Source organism: Phoca vitulina, unplaced genomic scaffold, assembly GCF_004348235.1.
Source record: "Phoca vitulina isolate PV1807 unplaced genomic scaffold, GSC_HSeal_1.0 scaffold14, whole genome shotgun sequence".
Lineage (NCBI taxonomy): Eukaryota > Metazoa > Chordata > Mammalia > Carnivora > Phocidae > Phoca > Phoca vitulina.
Genome location: NW_022589717.1, coordinates 34,285,182 through 34,301,032, shown reverse-complemented (window position 1 = coordinate 34,301,032; position 15,851 = coordinate 34,285,182). Strand labels below are relative to the sequence as shown.

The 15,851-nt window shown below is 37.5% G+C and overlaps 1 protein-coding gene across 12 annotated transcripts in view; it reads right to left on the bottom strand.

The window, feature by feature from the left end:
- Positions 1-15,851, bottom strand: part of RAPGEF2 (Rap guanine nucleotide exchange factor 2) — a 232,662-nt gene that overhangs the window by 119,209 nt on the left and 97,602 nt on the right. Inside the window, exon 1 of one of the 12 annotated variants that reach the window (XM_032413095.1) lies at positions 3,045-5,046. The exons of the other annotated variants lie outside the window; for them this stretch is intronic. The gene's annotated coding sequence lies outside the window, so the exon portion shown is untranslated. Of the gene's footprint in view, positions 1-3,044; positions 5,047-15,851 lie in introns of those variants that run through there. 12 annotated transcript variants of the gene reach the window in all.

The window sequence follows — 15,851 nt, the reverse complement described above, 5'->3', positions numbered from 1 at the left end:
TATGTATCTTCTAAAAAAGATGAGTACACAGGAAGTTGTAAATACAGACAGAATAGTAAGTGCCATGAGTTTAACAAAAAGAATGTCATATTTGTTTCCTACAGTTGCATCTCAAAACCAAAATAGATTTGTAGAACTTCAGAGTTGAGAAAAAAACTTAGAAAGTCATATCGTACAGGGCCTCTTGGCATTTTTTTCTTCAGTTTTAAAGCTGAAAGTATGCCATAACCTAAGCTACTACAGTCAAAGGTCCTCAAACATTTGTATTTAGAAAAAGGCCCCCAAATGATTATAATACGTGACCAATGCATTCCTACTTTCCCCATAAGAACTGTCTCTCCAGTTCAATTTTCCTTTCACAATTGAAGAAACTAGGCCAACCTATCTGAGGGAAGGTTAAATGAGATGCCTGAAAGGACAATCAGATTCCATGATAACAGGATTCTGTCCTCCTACACGGACCTTACCCTCTCTCTTGCTTTCTACTATAGCCCCCCCTTCCGCATTCCATAACTTGAAATCTAGTCTTTGGTAAGCTTGACATTTATGAGGAATAATTACCAGACCTCCTCAGGAATATTGCTACAGTGTATCACATTTACCCATAAAGCACAAACCCGATAACCAATGGAGAGCAGAGCTTTGTTAAAAGGTAGATTCTCAGAGGCTGGCTAGGCTCACTCACTGCCTAGTTGAGTGAGAAAAAGACAAATCAGCTCTTGTAATTCAGAAGGCAATTCAAATTCAGCAAAATTACAAAAGACCATCAAGAGTTTGAGGGTTACCCTGGAATAGTCAAAGATTTGAATGTCCAATCTATAAAAACCAAGCTTCTGCAGGCAGCTGCTGCCAGAACTTCAACTAGTAGAACATCTGCTTCTTCGAAATGGCACTCGTAATACCACACACCACGATAAACAATGACATTTTTAAAGTTTAAACTTAATTTTTTAAAGTCACGTAGCATATTTTTAAACTTTGAATTAAATTATTTTTAAAAATTCCCATCTTCTGATAATTTCAGTCCTTCTGTGTATATACATAAATATGAATACAAATGCATAATAACTTTCAAAATCAAGAAAGATGTGGGTAACAGTTATCAGTAAGACTTGGCCTGAATATTTAAAAACTTGTTAGCCCTTCCTATACTAGATACCAGCCTTTCACAAGAGGCCATGAAGTCAGAAAGAAAGAGATAGGGAGATAGGAAGAAGTACGCTATGTGTGTTTTAAGAATGCTGATAGTCTTCCGGTTCTACGCAGTGTGAAAATTTAATTACTCCCGCCTATTTTAAATTCTTCTAAAACTGTTCTGTATGAATACTCTGTACAGTTTGGCTTTCAACTGTTAACCTCAATGTAATTTCAGAATGTCCTTATAATCTTACATTAAATAACCAAAGATGACAACTAAAAGTGATGCAGGTTCACTTTTGGTCAATCTATTGGTTCTCTGAGCTATTAAAAAGAAAATAAAAGTTAAGCTCACACAAATGATTATGGAAAAGACCACTTACAGCATAACAAGCAGATTATTCCTAAATGCTCATGTTCCCTAAGTATAACTAATTTATGAATGGTTGCTCCCAAAACAGTTTAACAATCCTGATTTTCATTCCCATTAAGTTTCTGTACAGAACAAATTTAAAATTAAGAATTACAAATTGTTCTAAAATTGAAATAAGCTAACTTCAGTACCTTTACAGGTGCAAAATGCAATGACTTTATAGTACTAAAAATACGCAGACAAAAAATTACTATAAGTAATTCGTCTTCTACATAATGTAAAATAGAGAAAATTTTAATAGCTTTATAAACTTTCTTTCAAGTTCAAGACTCACAACCAGAAAGCACAAATGGTTGAAAATATAAAGGCTTGGGGCGCCTGGGTGGCTCAGTCGTTAAGCGTCTGCCTTCGGCTCAGGTCGTGGTCCCAGGGTCCTGGGATCGAACCCCGCATCGGGCTCCCTGCTCAGCGGGAAGCCTGCTTCTCCCTCTCCCACTCTCCCTGCTTGTGTTCCCTCTCTCACTGTATCTATCTCTGTCAAATGAATAAATAAAATCTTAAAAAAAAATTATAGAAAATATAAAGGCTTACCTAGTTTTCATAAGTACCTTTGGTAATAATACACCAGACAGGCTATTGAGGGATCTTACTCTGGTAAGGCCGTCCTGTCTTAACTTGCTGTGACCACATTTTCCCCACCCAAGTTGAATCAAGCGCACTTTCCACCAGTGTAAGTTTCCACGAAAGGCAGTTGCTGAATACAGAAGCCTCTTCTAACAGTGTCCCTAAACTTGCCCTTTGTATGGGCCTCCACATTCTTGTTGTACGTCAGAACTACTCAGTGGAATGCAATTCCTCAGTATTGGAATGTAAACTTATTCATGTCAGGCTATACCCAGCGAGGGAATACACAGCAATCAAACTGAGATTATACTGGTGGGCAATCCCAATTTATAAAATGATTTAAAATGTAATACTCCAAGATACCAATTTTTCATACCTATTTCTAAGTAGTTACTAAACTGCACTGAAAAATTTACCATAAAAATGCATTTAATCTTCTTAAATATTTTGTCCTCACTCATTAGTTTAACCAAAAGGAAAAAAAAAAAAAAGGTAACAGCTATTTAAAACAAAAACATATACACACCAAGTATACATATAAGTTACATGTGTGTGTAAACTACAAATTGTTTCTAAAGCATGGCCTTTAACAAGCTCATATTTCAGAAGTAACTATTTGGGAAAACTACATACACACTTAAGAGTCTCTAAATTTCTTTCGAGGTTCATTTAGAAATGTTCTAACAATCATCACCCTGTACAAATTAACGGGGGCGGACTTCTCCACAGCAAATCTCAACATTTAACCTTTGCTTAAAATAGAGCAACAAGAAAGGCCTCATAAGCTGTGTCTTCTCCTCTCTGTCCATTCTTCAGCAGCCTGTTGTCTACTCAACGACGGGAGAAGTACTAAACATTTGCTATTAGTACTATTAACATTTTAGTTCATTTAAAAATAAAAAAATCTAACCTGCACTGTCTTCACCATATCTTTGAAGCACCAGTAACAGCAATAGCACTGCCACCTTCTACAGGAGCTCTTTTCTCTGCAGCAGTGAGCACTCCCCATTTCCCTGTGTGCTTTCTCTCCGTGAGTCCATGCGGCTGTAGCTTGTGCAGAAAGCCAACATTCCTCCTGAAGGCGAATTTCCTGCTTCGATGACCCACCCACCCCTCCTGGCTGCAGTTATGCGTTACGCATGTTGTATGGGCACTGTTTCCGCATACCAGCCTCATGACCTCAGCGGCTGCCTGACAGACGCTCTTTATCAATTTCTATTAATTCATTATCTACTCTCTTGTAAGTCAAGGGCAAGTAGGGAAATCTGCAATGTCTGCTCTCCTAGGAGTCTTCAAGGTCAAATGCTTAGATGTGCTCAGCAGCGCAATTTTGTTATTAGAATTTATCTAAGCTGTACTACACACATGCTCTCCACCAAAGGGAGGCTGAATTGTGTACCTGACTTGAGGGATTATCATGGGAAAAACTAGCATAAATTTAAATCAAAACAATGTGGGAAAAGTTGAAAGAGGCTGCTTTTGGTCTTGCTTATCCCTTCAAGAGAAAAAAGGTGGATCTTACCTCAGCTGTACTGGGGTGGAGAGCAAGCAGTTTTTCTCTCTTGCCACAATCTAAACCAGCAAAGGACAGTGGTGTGATGATGACTACACTTTGGTAGTGTCTATGTCCTCGTGACCGAACTGCTACAGAACAGCTCAGCTAAATTGATCTGCTGCTATCAGTCTAAACAGTGGCACAAACAGGTCTCTGCTGATCACAGTGCTTTGCACACAGATGGCAGCTGATCAGTTTGTATAAAAGTTATGGTCCATAACAGCTTTCCCCTTCAGCATATAGACACATGCCTTATCCAAAATGCTTCTGTTAAATGGTCACCATTTCATCCTGCAAAGCTCATCATGTAGAGACAAAGAAGCTTAGCTCTAACATCTTATTTAAAAATGACCTAATTTTCGTAAAATTCATTAAACAGGTAAAATAAACAATTGCACTAAGAAATAACCAAACAGATCTATGTAACTTGTTAATGAGAAAAATGGTAGATGAATTCGTATGAATGATTCAGATTGGCCCTTCACCAGGAAGAAACTGAACGGTTCTCAAAAATCAAACAAGGTCTCAACCATGCAGCTGATATTCTTTAAAGGCTTACATGAATGGCACCAAAACCTAGCCACCAAGCTCCCCCAAATCTGGCATATACCATAAATGAAGTTGAAATAGTAGGTATGTCCTTGTAAGACAGGACCCCAAAACACAGGTCACCTGAGTAGTATCATATTCGTAAAATTCTTAGAAGTTAAAAAAACACATTTACAAGAAATGAAAAGCATAAACTCAAACCTATATGTAAATTCTTACAAAGATATCAAGTAATAAAATGTCAACTAATTTAATTCATCTGAATAAAATGTGGACATCTCTCATAAACCATATTTATTTTGTTTTACCTTGTTTTATAAGTACTTGTTCTAATTCTACCAATAAGTAGACAATCCTGGCAATATTGATTAATCTGTTTCAGATCTTCCCTTATAGACCAAAGTAGTAAAAACCTACTACTTATCATCAAAAATAAAACACTTAGGAATAAATTTAATGAAGGATGCATATGGCCTGTACACTAAAAATTACAAAAGGATACTTAACCATGTGAAGGGAAATAATAGAAGATGTAAATAAATTATAAACTATACCATGTTCATGGTGTGGATGGCTCGATATTGCTGAGAATAAATCTTCCCAAACTGATCTATAGATTCAGTTCAAATCTAATCAAACCCTAACAAACATTTGACACTGACCAGCTGATTTTAAAATTTATATGAAAAAGTGAAGATATAAAAGAGCTAAAACAATTTTGATAAAGAACAAAGCTGGGGATTTATACTACGTGATTTCAAAAGCTACTATAAAGCTACACAATTGAAGACAATGTGGTATTGGTATAAGAACTGACATGTAGATGAGGGCGCCTGGGTGGCTCGGCTGGTTAAGTGTTCCAACTCTTGATTTCAGCTCAGATCATGATTTCAGGGTCGTGAGATAGAGCCCTGCCTCGGGCTCCACCCTCAGCAGGGAGTCTGCTTTAGATTCTCTCTCTTTCCCTCCCCACCCACACTCACTCTTTCTCTCTCTTTAAAAAATAAATAAATCTTTAAAAAAAAAAAAAGAACTGACTAGTAGATCAATAGAACAGAAGACAGATTACAGAAATAGACCTTTTTGTTGGGCAAAATCCAATTTAAAAAAAAAATTGTTTTAAATGGGTGAACTAACATTTCACCAGAAAAGGCATATGAGTAGCCAATAAGCATTGAAAATATATGAAAATATTCTCAACAACACTGGTCTTCAGAGAAATGCATAATAAAGCCACAGTGAGATTATCACCATATATCCACTAGAGTGGCTAAAATTAAAAACACTGACAATACCAGGGGTTAGAGAAGATGTAGAACACCCAGAATTTTCCATAACATGTTGAGAATGAAAAATGTTACAGCCATTATGGACAACACTGTGACAGTTCTTTACACAGCTAAACATATATTTACCATATAATCCAGCAATTCTCCTAGATTTTCAAAAAGTAATAAAAACATATGTCTGCACAAACAGATGTTCATGAATGTTGAGAGAAGTGAAAAATTGGAAGGAACTCAAACTACCATTTTCAAATTATGTTTTGCAAAAGATTAATACTACCTTGCTTACAAAATTCAATAGAATGCAGGTGACTGGGTGATTCAGTTGGTTAAGCGTCCAACTCTTGATTTCGGCTCAGGTCATGATCTCAGGGTCATGAGATCAAGCCCCAGGTCAGGCTCCGAGCTGGGTGTGGAGCCTGCTTAAGATTTTCTTTCTCCCTCTGCCCCTACCCAAACCCCCTGCACTCTCTCTCGAGCGCATGCTCTCTCTCTCAAAAAAAAAAAAAAATCAATAGAATTTATGAAATCTGGCATCCACTTTATATGAGAATTGGCAACGTATTGCATGGTTTGCTTAAAACAGGCCATGAGATAATTTTGCATGGAAATGAGCAGCAAAATTTTAGTTGTCAAAGTCTGTTCCTATAGCCTTCTGACCTTATAAGCATCTCATTTTTGCTTCTGTATTCTTCCTATTTACCTACCTTTCCAACCTACACTACTCTATCTCCAAAGTGTTTCAGGTGACTCAATGCCTAGGTTCTCTTCATACCTCCTGTAGTCCCCCTGTCTGTCAAAGCACGTACCACAACATGCCTAATACCCAATATATTCATTTCAACTCTGATATCCACCATTTCATTCCTTCCAGATTTGGTTTAGCTGGCAAAGGCATCACGCTACATGCACACTACACACAGACATGCAAGTTCAAAGCACTGGAAACTCTTTTATTCCATCTTTTCCCTCACCTGTAATTTCAGTCTCTAAATTCCGTCAATTAGTCCTAAATTACACTGACATGTGACCCACTGACTTCTATTTTCCTGAAAATAACAGGCCCTTAGCTTTGGCACACCAAGGCCACTGAGATAGGGTTCCTGTCTTGGTCCCAGCTTTGTCAAATCTTCCATGACCTTCTCATTCTACTGATCTTTAAACTTCAGTGGTTACACATCAGTTTCATAGTCATTAGCCCAGCCTTTCAGTTCAAATCTGACTGACCACCTGCTTGTAAACTTTGAAAATGAGAGCGTATGGTCCAATCTCGATTGTAATGAATAAAAATCTCTAAGGCCTGGGCCTCTATTTTGCCCTCCCAAGCCAGGTGAATCTACTAACTAGCCCAGTTTAGAAACCTCTGCCTTGGTCAATTACCTTTCATAATCTTGCCCCATGTTATCTGCTAACCATAATCCAATGTCTTTTCTACTTATCATCCCACAAGCACATTCTTCGGAAAAATTAAACTCATACTTCTTGGGCTACAGTAGTTAGCAGCCTGTTCTTCTCTACTATATTGAAAAACTGTAATTACTTTAGACTCTGACATAGATAATCAAGGAAAAAAATCCCTGCTTTAGCCACAGTGATGTTTCCATACACAAAATTAACTATATACAAAGGTTTTTAAAAGTTCACTTAATAGGGGCGCCTGGGTGGCTCAGTCAGTCAGTTAATCATCCGACTCAGGTCATGATCTCGGGGCTGTGGGATCAAGCCCCTGTGTAGGGTTCTGTGCTCAGCGGGGAGTCTGCCTGAGATTCTCTTTCTTCCTCTCCCTCTGCCCTCACCCTCCCACTCTTGGGCCCTCTCTCTCTCAAATAAATAAATAAATCTTCAAAATATAGTTCACTTAATATATGTCAATCATACTTCAATTGAAAAAGTTCACTTAAATGAGATAATGATTATAAAACCTAGAAGACCCTACTCACAGATAACTCTTCATTCTGTGTTTCTGAAATCATGTTAAAATCAGATCAGGTGACAAAGTGGTAAACTGAAATGGTTTCAAGATCCTGAATAACAATTAAGTAATCATTACTTCAGACTATATAAATCATCTTGGCAGCAGCAGACCTCTGAGAGATATATATATATACACATATACATGTACAGGTACAGATATAGATATATTGTGTATTATATATGATTTAGAATGAAGTTTTTCTACTTGTAAAACTAAAGTATACTTAATGATGGTTTTCTAGATTCATCTTAATAAAGCAAAAAATAATAAAAATAAAACAGAGGAAAGTGACAGATTTTGACCATTGCCTCAATATTTTAAATTATCTGAAAATGTTTAAATTAAGAAACATTATCTTAATAAAGCTGATAAACTAAGCAGTTTATAGCTATAAAACAGAATAAGTCATCAATAAAAGACAAAGTAAAAATAATCTTGAAGTGTAGTAGGACTAGAAAAGATTTACACGAACGTATAACTAGGAAAATACAGTTACTTAATGTTTATATAGATCTATAACATATGAACATGCAATACCAGAAATTGTATTTTATATTTCATTGCAAGAAACACGTAACCTCTATAAAGCCATAGATAAGTGACAAAGTAAGAAACACCTAAGGAAATAAAAATGTTTTCATATTTTCAACTTACAGTTCAATATTCTCATCAGTAATAAATATAGAAGGTAATTTTTAAGCACACATTACATTTATTTAAATTCTAATATAAAGATGGTAATACACATCTAAGCTATTACTTTATTTCAACTATCTTAATTCTTGAGGTACTTTTAAACAATTTCCAGTACACTGAAAAAATCAAGTGCAGTACATAATATAAAGGCATTTTCTTTAACATTCAAATATATGATTGTTGCCTTTTATACATATATGTACGTATATATAATTTAACTCATAGTGAAATGAAATAAAGGGTCCCTGAACTATGATTAATTAGAAACCTTTATTTTAATAAATATATTCTAATTTCACCAAGTATAATTTGTTTCGTATAGCAATCTTTCTCTTAGTAATAACATTCTTACTCCTATTTACTGTTAGTGTTCCCAATACTGAAAGTATGCTTCTTTAAAAAAAAAAAAAATTTTAGTTGCTACATATTTTAAGACACTTTGAATGCATACAGGTGAAATGGTAATTCACCCATTCCTCTAAACCAAGCGCCCCCCACCCCAAATAACACAAATAGGGGTCGTGAGTTCCATCACACTTAGCAAAAGATAAGCAAATCCTGCTTTTTACAGAGAAAAATATTGTATTTCATTGACACACACATCAGACTTTAAAACCTTTATGAAATACAATATTTACTTTTGCAAGAGAACTCCAAACATCACTACATAGGACATCTAGGGTGAACTCTCACACACTCATTTACACCAAGGATCACAAATGACAAATTCCCTGACTAGAAGATGTCAAGCATCAGATGACCTGGGATATCGTATCAATTATACTACAAACGAAAACATCAGAGTCCTTCTCTTTAAGGCTACTTACGTTGTTAAGACACTACCAATGCCAACTTTCCAAGGACTATGAAAGCCTGTGCTTTTTATCTGTGAAGTTGTAGTTATAGCAACCAAATTCCCAACTTGATCCAGCAACTAAACTCCCTCTCTAGAGAATAGTTTTGCTCTGTGCCTCAGGTATCCCATCAGAATATGATTTAAAAAGGGATAGGGTTGTTCTAAAAAGTGCTCAAAATCATGTTAGCTTTCCAGAATGAAGATGCTTCATCTTGAAGCAGAAAGTACAACTAATACCTGAAGGGGAACATTTTAATATAGTCCATTGTATCTTTTACATATCTACTCTATTCCTTTAATTTAGACATCTACCTTATTTCAAATTTAACACAGGATATATTTGTATCAAGTGAAACTAAACTCTCCCCTCAATATTACCAGCTGTGGTCAAACCGAGCTCACGTTTGTTTCTTAATTTTATTTGCCTTATTTGGAACCCTATCCAGCATTTCCTTAAAAATCTTTACTATATATCTTTACCTTATATGTGTGTGTCATGGGAATACCTGGACTAAGTCAACTTTAGATACGACAAGTAGAAATTATAGATGATGTAAGCCCTGAAGCGGCATGAATAAGCTGAAGAAGAGTATGATCCTAGGGCTGAGGGAAAGAATGATCTGGCAACGAAAAATAATGAACAAACTAAGAGAATGTGAGGGGAAACTAAAAAGCAAATGTAGCAGAGACTGCTGATGGTCCACTCCAATATCCACTCTCCTCCTTCTCCTCAGAAGGATATTTTTATATTATTACTTTTAGCAGGTACATTACATAGCAAAATAAAAGACTACTTGTCTTAGACTCCTGGGTAACCTGAAGTGGCCATGTAAGTACCTCTGGACAACATGATATAAAAAGAAACGTAGTTTCAAGGAATCTGATGGGGATGGAAGTTAACTTTTTTGTTCTTCTGCCTTTCCTCCTGCGTCTAGCTCCCACTGCAGATATGACGGCTAGCATTCAGCAGCCATCCTCCGGTATGAACCAATGCTGAAATCGGCAGGTATGTGTAAGCAAGTAGAGAAGGGTGAAAGCCAGTAACCTTTTCACATTGTGGAGCCACCAGACCATCACGGACCATCTACCTTTAGGGTTCTTTTGTGTGACAAAAAAAGTAGTTCTTGCTGTGTTTATGCAATTGTTTTATATAACCAAAATTAATTGTAACTAATGCAGTAAGCAAAACGATATTCAACAAGACACCATTTGCCCTTCTCCTCCTCCTTCTACACTCCTGCACAAACTGGCCAGAACCAACCTCTCATGAGCATCCCCAGACTCCCTCCTTCCATCGTGTTGCAGCCTCCTTCTTTTCCCAGACTTTTCGTTTCGGTACTAACCAGACTTTCAATACGTCATAGGTTATTGAAAAGTTATTTCTAAAAGGGAGGATCTTAGCATAATATTGTTAAACTCTTAAAGGGCAAGTTAAAAATATAATCCTGAACCAATATGATTCAACAAATATTTATGAAAGGGCTGCGATGTGCTAGGCACTGGGAAAGCAAAGATGAGTAACACAGCCCATGCCCTTCAAAAAATCTTACAGTTGAGTATGGATAGGGAATGATTAATCCCTACAGGAATACAAGGGTAGGACTCCCAGAGAAGAAAACATGCTGTTTTCACCAGCAGATGAGGAGAAGTGGGAGTGAAGGTAGCCACAATGAGATGGACATTCCAGACAGGGAGAACAGCCTGGCAAAGGTATGCTCAGACCACAATGATTGGCTTGGGTGTCTGGAGAGGGTAGAAGGAATAATGTAGGTTGGAGACATTTTGAGCTGCCCTAAACATATCACTAAGAAGTCTGGATTTTATCTGTTTGGCAGCTGATGGTCATTTAAGTTCATTATGTGAAGGATCAAGGAGAAAAATTCAGTGCTTTGAACAATGATATGGAGACACTATGGGAGAAGTACTGAAGGCATATGGGGAGCTACTTTAATAGAGCAGGTGACACCTGAACAAAGCCACTGCCAGTGGGGATGGAGGCAGCTGATCTGATAGATACTGTCATTTCTAACTCTGAAGTGTTTGCTTAAAAAAAAGAAAAACAACTGTCAGGGGAGAAAAGGGAGGTCAAAACTGAGACCCACAGAAATTTCTAGAGTAGGTGACAAACTACTTATCAAAGCCATTATTAGAGAGAGAAAAAGCAAGAAGTGAAGCACACTTGTAGGTGTTTGTTGCTTTCCATGTATGGTATCTAGAGTTCAAGGGACCTGGAGCGAATCCACATAAGGAATGCGTGTTCCAAATACACCCTTAACTCCTGTTTCCATCTCTCCCTTTACTGTATGCACTGACAAAACACAAACCCCAGCGACACCCAACTACCCACCTTCTCCATGCCTGCCCCTAAACAGCCAAAAGTAGCTAGGACACACACACGCACACATGGACACACACACGCACACATATACACACAAACACGCACATGCACGCACGCACACACACACACACGCACACCTATGACCACAAATACCAAATGGGCACTCAACACTCCCTTTGTTTCATAACTTCTCTCTCTTTTGTCAAAACTCCTAAATACCCACTATCGAACTCCCAAATCTACCCAATGACCTATATAACTTTTATCATCAGCTTGCAAAGAAGGTGAAGCTCTTTCATTCCTTCCAAAGCTAACACCTCCCCCATCGTGGGGGGGTCTCATCCACTTCTGCAATTACCTCTCCTCTTTCCGGTATCATCCATTTACCCCTCTCTACTGGATCCTTTCTATCAACATACAAACACATACTAGCATCTTCTAGCTTTACAGAAACAAACCTCTCTTTACCTCACAAACAACTCCCAGCCCCCACCCCATTTCCCCACTCCTCTTCACAATAAAATTTCCTGTAACAATGAAATTTCTCTTTCACCAGTTCTTATTTTCCCATTGTCCCCCCCAACCAGCTCCACCACTTACTGCAGTGAGACTGGTTCACTCAGGTCACCTATGACCTGCCAGTGGCTAAATCCAAAGGTCACGTCTCTATTCTCACCTTGCAGCACCCGAGAAGCTGACCTTCTCAAACACTTTTTATCTCTTGGCTTTGGTGACACACAGGCAGGATCCTGGTGTTTCAACACTATATTCTGGGCAGGCACACAGAGGCAACTCAATGCTATTTGTAGGCTGAATAAGATAGAAGGATACGCATATATAACTGAAGACAAGCAATTTAGGACAGAGGTTGATAGAAGGACTCATTAATACTAATTAAGCATCAAGTTGAAGACTCCCTTGAAAGGACATAACTAATAGCCTACGGTACTGTTTGGTGCTAGAAATCAGTTCTAGTCATTATGCTCATCACTTTTGATAACCCTTTTGGCAAACAATTCTCCTAAGATATGAAGTTGTTAGGACACTATCCCTTGTAGTGATTAGGTTTAACAGGCTAACATTTTAAAAGAAAAATACATTTATCATTGATTCTTGGTAACTATCTGTTTAACTTAATTAATCTATGAAATAGAATGCTTATGCAATCTCAATAAAGTATTTCAGTTTTGTTTTCTTTTTTTAAAGATTTATTTATGTATTTGAGAGAGAGAGAGAGAGAGAACGCGCACGAGCGCAGTGAGGAGGGGCAGAGGGAGAGAGAATCCCAAGCAGACTCCACACTGAGCACGAGCCCTACTTGGGGCTTGCTCTCATGACCCCGAGACCATGACCTCCACCAAAACCAAGAGTCAGATGCTTAACCAACTGCGCCACCCAGGCACCCCAAGATATGTCAGTTTTTTAAAAAACTGCCACTGGATTAGGTGTAGGCAAAATAACTGTAGAAGACTGACAGGACGCAGTGAAGTCCAATAAGCCTGATACACACACACACACACACACTCATGCATATATGTGTATATTTTAATCCAATTATATATGCAAGTGTGTGTGTGTGTTTATATTTATAGATCAAATTGAATATTTTTAAGTTAAAATAGAAGTATATTTCTGGGGAGCTTGGGTGCCTCAGTCGGTTAGGTGTCCGACTCTTGATTTCAGCTCAGGTCATGATCTCAGGGTCGTGAGATCGAGCCCTGCCTCAGGCTCCGAGCTGAGCGTGGAGCCTGCTTAAGATTCTCCTTCTCCTTCTGCTTCTGCCCAACAACCCCCCCCCCCCCGCTCTATCTCTGTTTAAAAAAAAAAAAAAGCGTGTTTCTATGATTCCATGCCTAACCAACTATTTTCATTAACTGGCCATCCACAGGCCCCAATCACTTGCTCCTGCAAAATAATGTGGTAATGGGTTGTATGAGACAATGTCTGAGATAAGTGGTTCTTATAACTTACTAGCCCTTACTAATTCTTCTATCATCCACTAACTTTAGAATATTCCAAATATGAATTAAATAAAATCTTATGGTTTCTTAGAAGAAAGGAAAGAAGGGAGGGAAGGAGGGAGAGACAATTTTTTTCTTTTAAAGAAATAACTTTTAGTAATACTGGCTATAAAGAAAACTTCTGAAAAACTTATGTATCATGTCATTTAATCCTATTACAAGTTACTGATATTTCCTCACGTGAGAAGGAAGGTATATAGAACCAATACATTACTTTAAAAACCCAATGAGGGCAGTTTTAAAATGAGTTAAACAGTTTTTCTTTTTCTTTTCTTTTTTCCCCATTCCTTCTTTAGTAACCATGATTTCTCTTCCTTGCTTAATCTATGCTACCATTGTTGTGAATTGGCCAGTAACTGAAGGTAAATCTTACCTGTAATGTACAATTTCCAGAATTCTGATCCTCACCTTCCCTTCATACCATTTGGATACATTTAATGTCCAATTAAGTTCCATAACATGATTCACCAGTGAGTTGTTTTTTAAAAGCCATATCCCATCTCCAATAAGGCATCATATGATTTATAACACATTTGTACTTTCAAGAATATGATTTTTCTAATCCTATACAGCTCTTTATATGAAATAAGGAATATTTAGTTGTGTTTTCAGTCCCTAACATGTAAATACAGAATCATTTTTCCATTGTTTCACCCTCTTCCATTACTGGAAAAAACTAGCAAGTTTCAGAGCAATCAATTAACTTATCATGTAGCACTGGCAAGCAGGAAGTAGGCCTATGATTTTTAAACTCAAGTAGCTCATTGTCTGTCATGTGAATCATAATGAGAATAGTATTTTAGCCTCTCAGAACTGATTAGTTAAATGTCTTGTTTCCCCACTTAGCCTCATTATAGCTGCCAGCACTAATTTAAAATGTGATTATTGAGAATACCATAGCATAATTTTAATTTTTAAATTGTGGATACATTTGGTATCAATAAAAGAGAAGCGCTACTTGTAAACGGACACAGCCGACATGATACAAATAAATGATGTGTGCGTTTCTCCCAACCTCTCATCAATGTTACGTGACACCTAACTTACCAACAATCCTAGCCTTTCCAACCAACTTATGTAGCTTTGTAAACTAGACCTCTCATTAATGCCACCATTGCCAATGCTTTTGCAACTAGTTCACTCCCTAAAGTGCATGTCTGTTCTAGATAGATGATCCTATTCTTGGGCCTCCACCCAAGCTTTTGCATATGTATGAACTGTGGTCCTTCAATCCTATTTCTGTGCCATCACTCATGCTCTTTACTATGTCCAGACTCCTTTGCAACCACTGTCCAAAAATCTAAATCATAAACTTAACTCAAAATTCACTTCCTTAAGAGCGACTCTTGATTACCACATACATTAAAACACCACTACTCTGGGAAGGGAATTTGCATTCTGTGTGGTCTTTGCTGTATCAATTTACACTGTATTATCTAATGACACCTAGGCGATTTTTTCATGTTTCACATAAAACAGCCTCAACTCCCCAACCAGATATCAAATTACATGACAGCAGGGAGTAGACCATTTTGCTTCTTTTGCAAACTCCAGAACTTCATATAGAGACCATACAGTAGGACTTAATGCCACTTTCAACTACTATTTGAAGTGACAGGGATATATGCCTCAAAATTTAAACTCTACCAAACCTATTTTACCCTTCTGTCCCCAATTCCTCCAGCCCCCAGCTTTGATTACAACCCATTTCTTGGCATCTTCAAAGTTTCTAGACTATGGCTAGCTTGGGTTTATCTTTTCCTTCAAACTTACAGCCCCTGATACAAAGTGAAGAGATTTGTTTACTAATTGCTCTGTATGTAAAAAAATATAGGAAGTTTTTAACTATCAGAGCAATAAAAATAGTACTTATGCTTAAATATGGTATCTATGATCATTTCTATTAAAAGTCCCTTCCTTGGAGGCTTCTATGATAAAATTGATTCTATTGAGAAAATCATGTTCAACATTTTAATAAAGTGATTTTTTTTCCAGGATTGTGATCAACGTAAACCCAAAGGAGAGTTTTATAACTATAATGTTTAAATATCTAGCATTCTGTTTTTTGCAAACAAATGTAAAATGATTGATAAACTACTAGAAAAATATTCCAACACTATGAGTTAATGTAGGTAAACTGTCTTCTTTTCTAACAAACAATCCAAACAGCAAGTGAAAGTTTAGAGGCACCGTCTAAGGCTATCTTTATTATCTACATTAAAATGTTCAGCCTTTCAGGGTGCCTGGGTGGCTCAGTCGTTAAGCGTCTGCCTTCGGCTCAGGTCATGGTCCCAGGGTCCTGGGATCGAGTCCCACATCGGGCTCCCTGTTCGGCGGGAAGCCTGCTTCTCCCTCTCCCACTCCCCCTGCTTGTGTTCCCTCTCTCGCTGTGTCTCACTCTGTCAAATAAATAAATAAAATCTTTAAAATGTTCAGCCTTT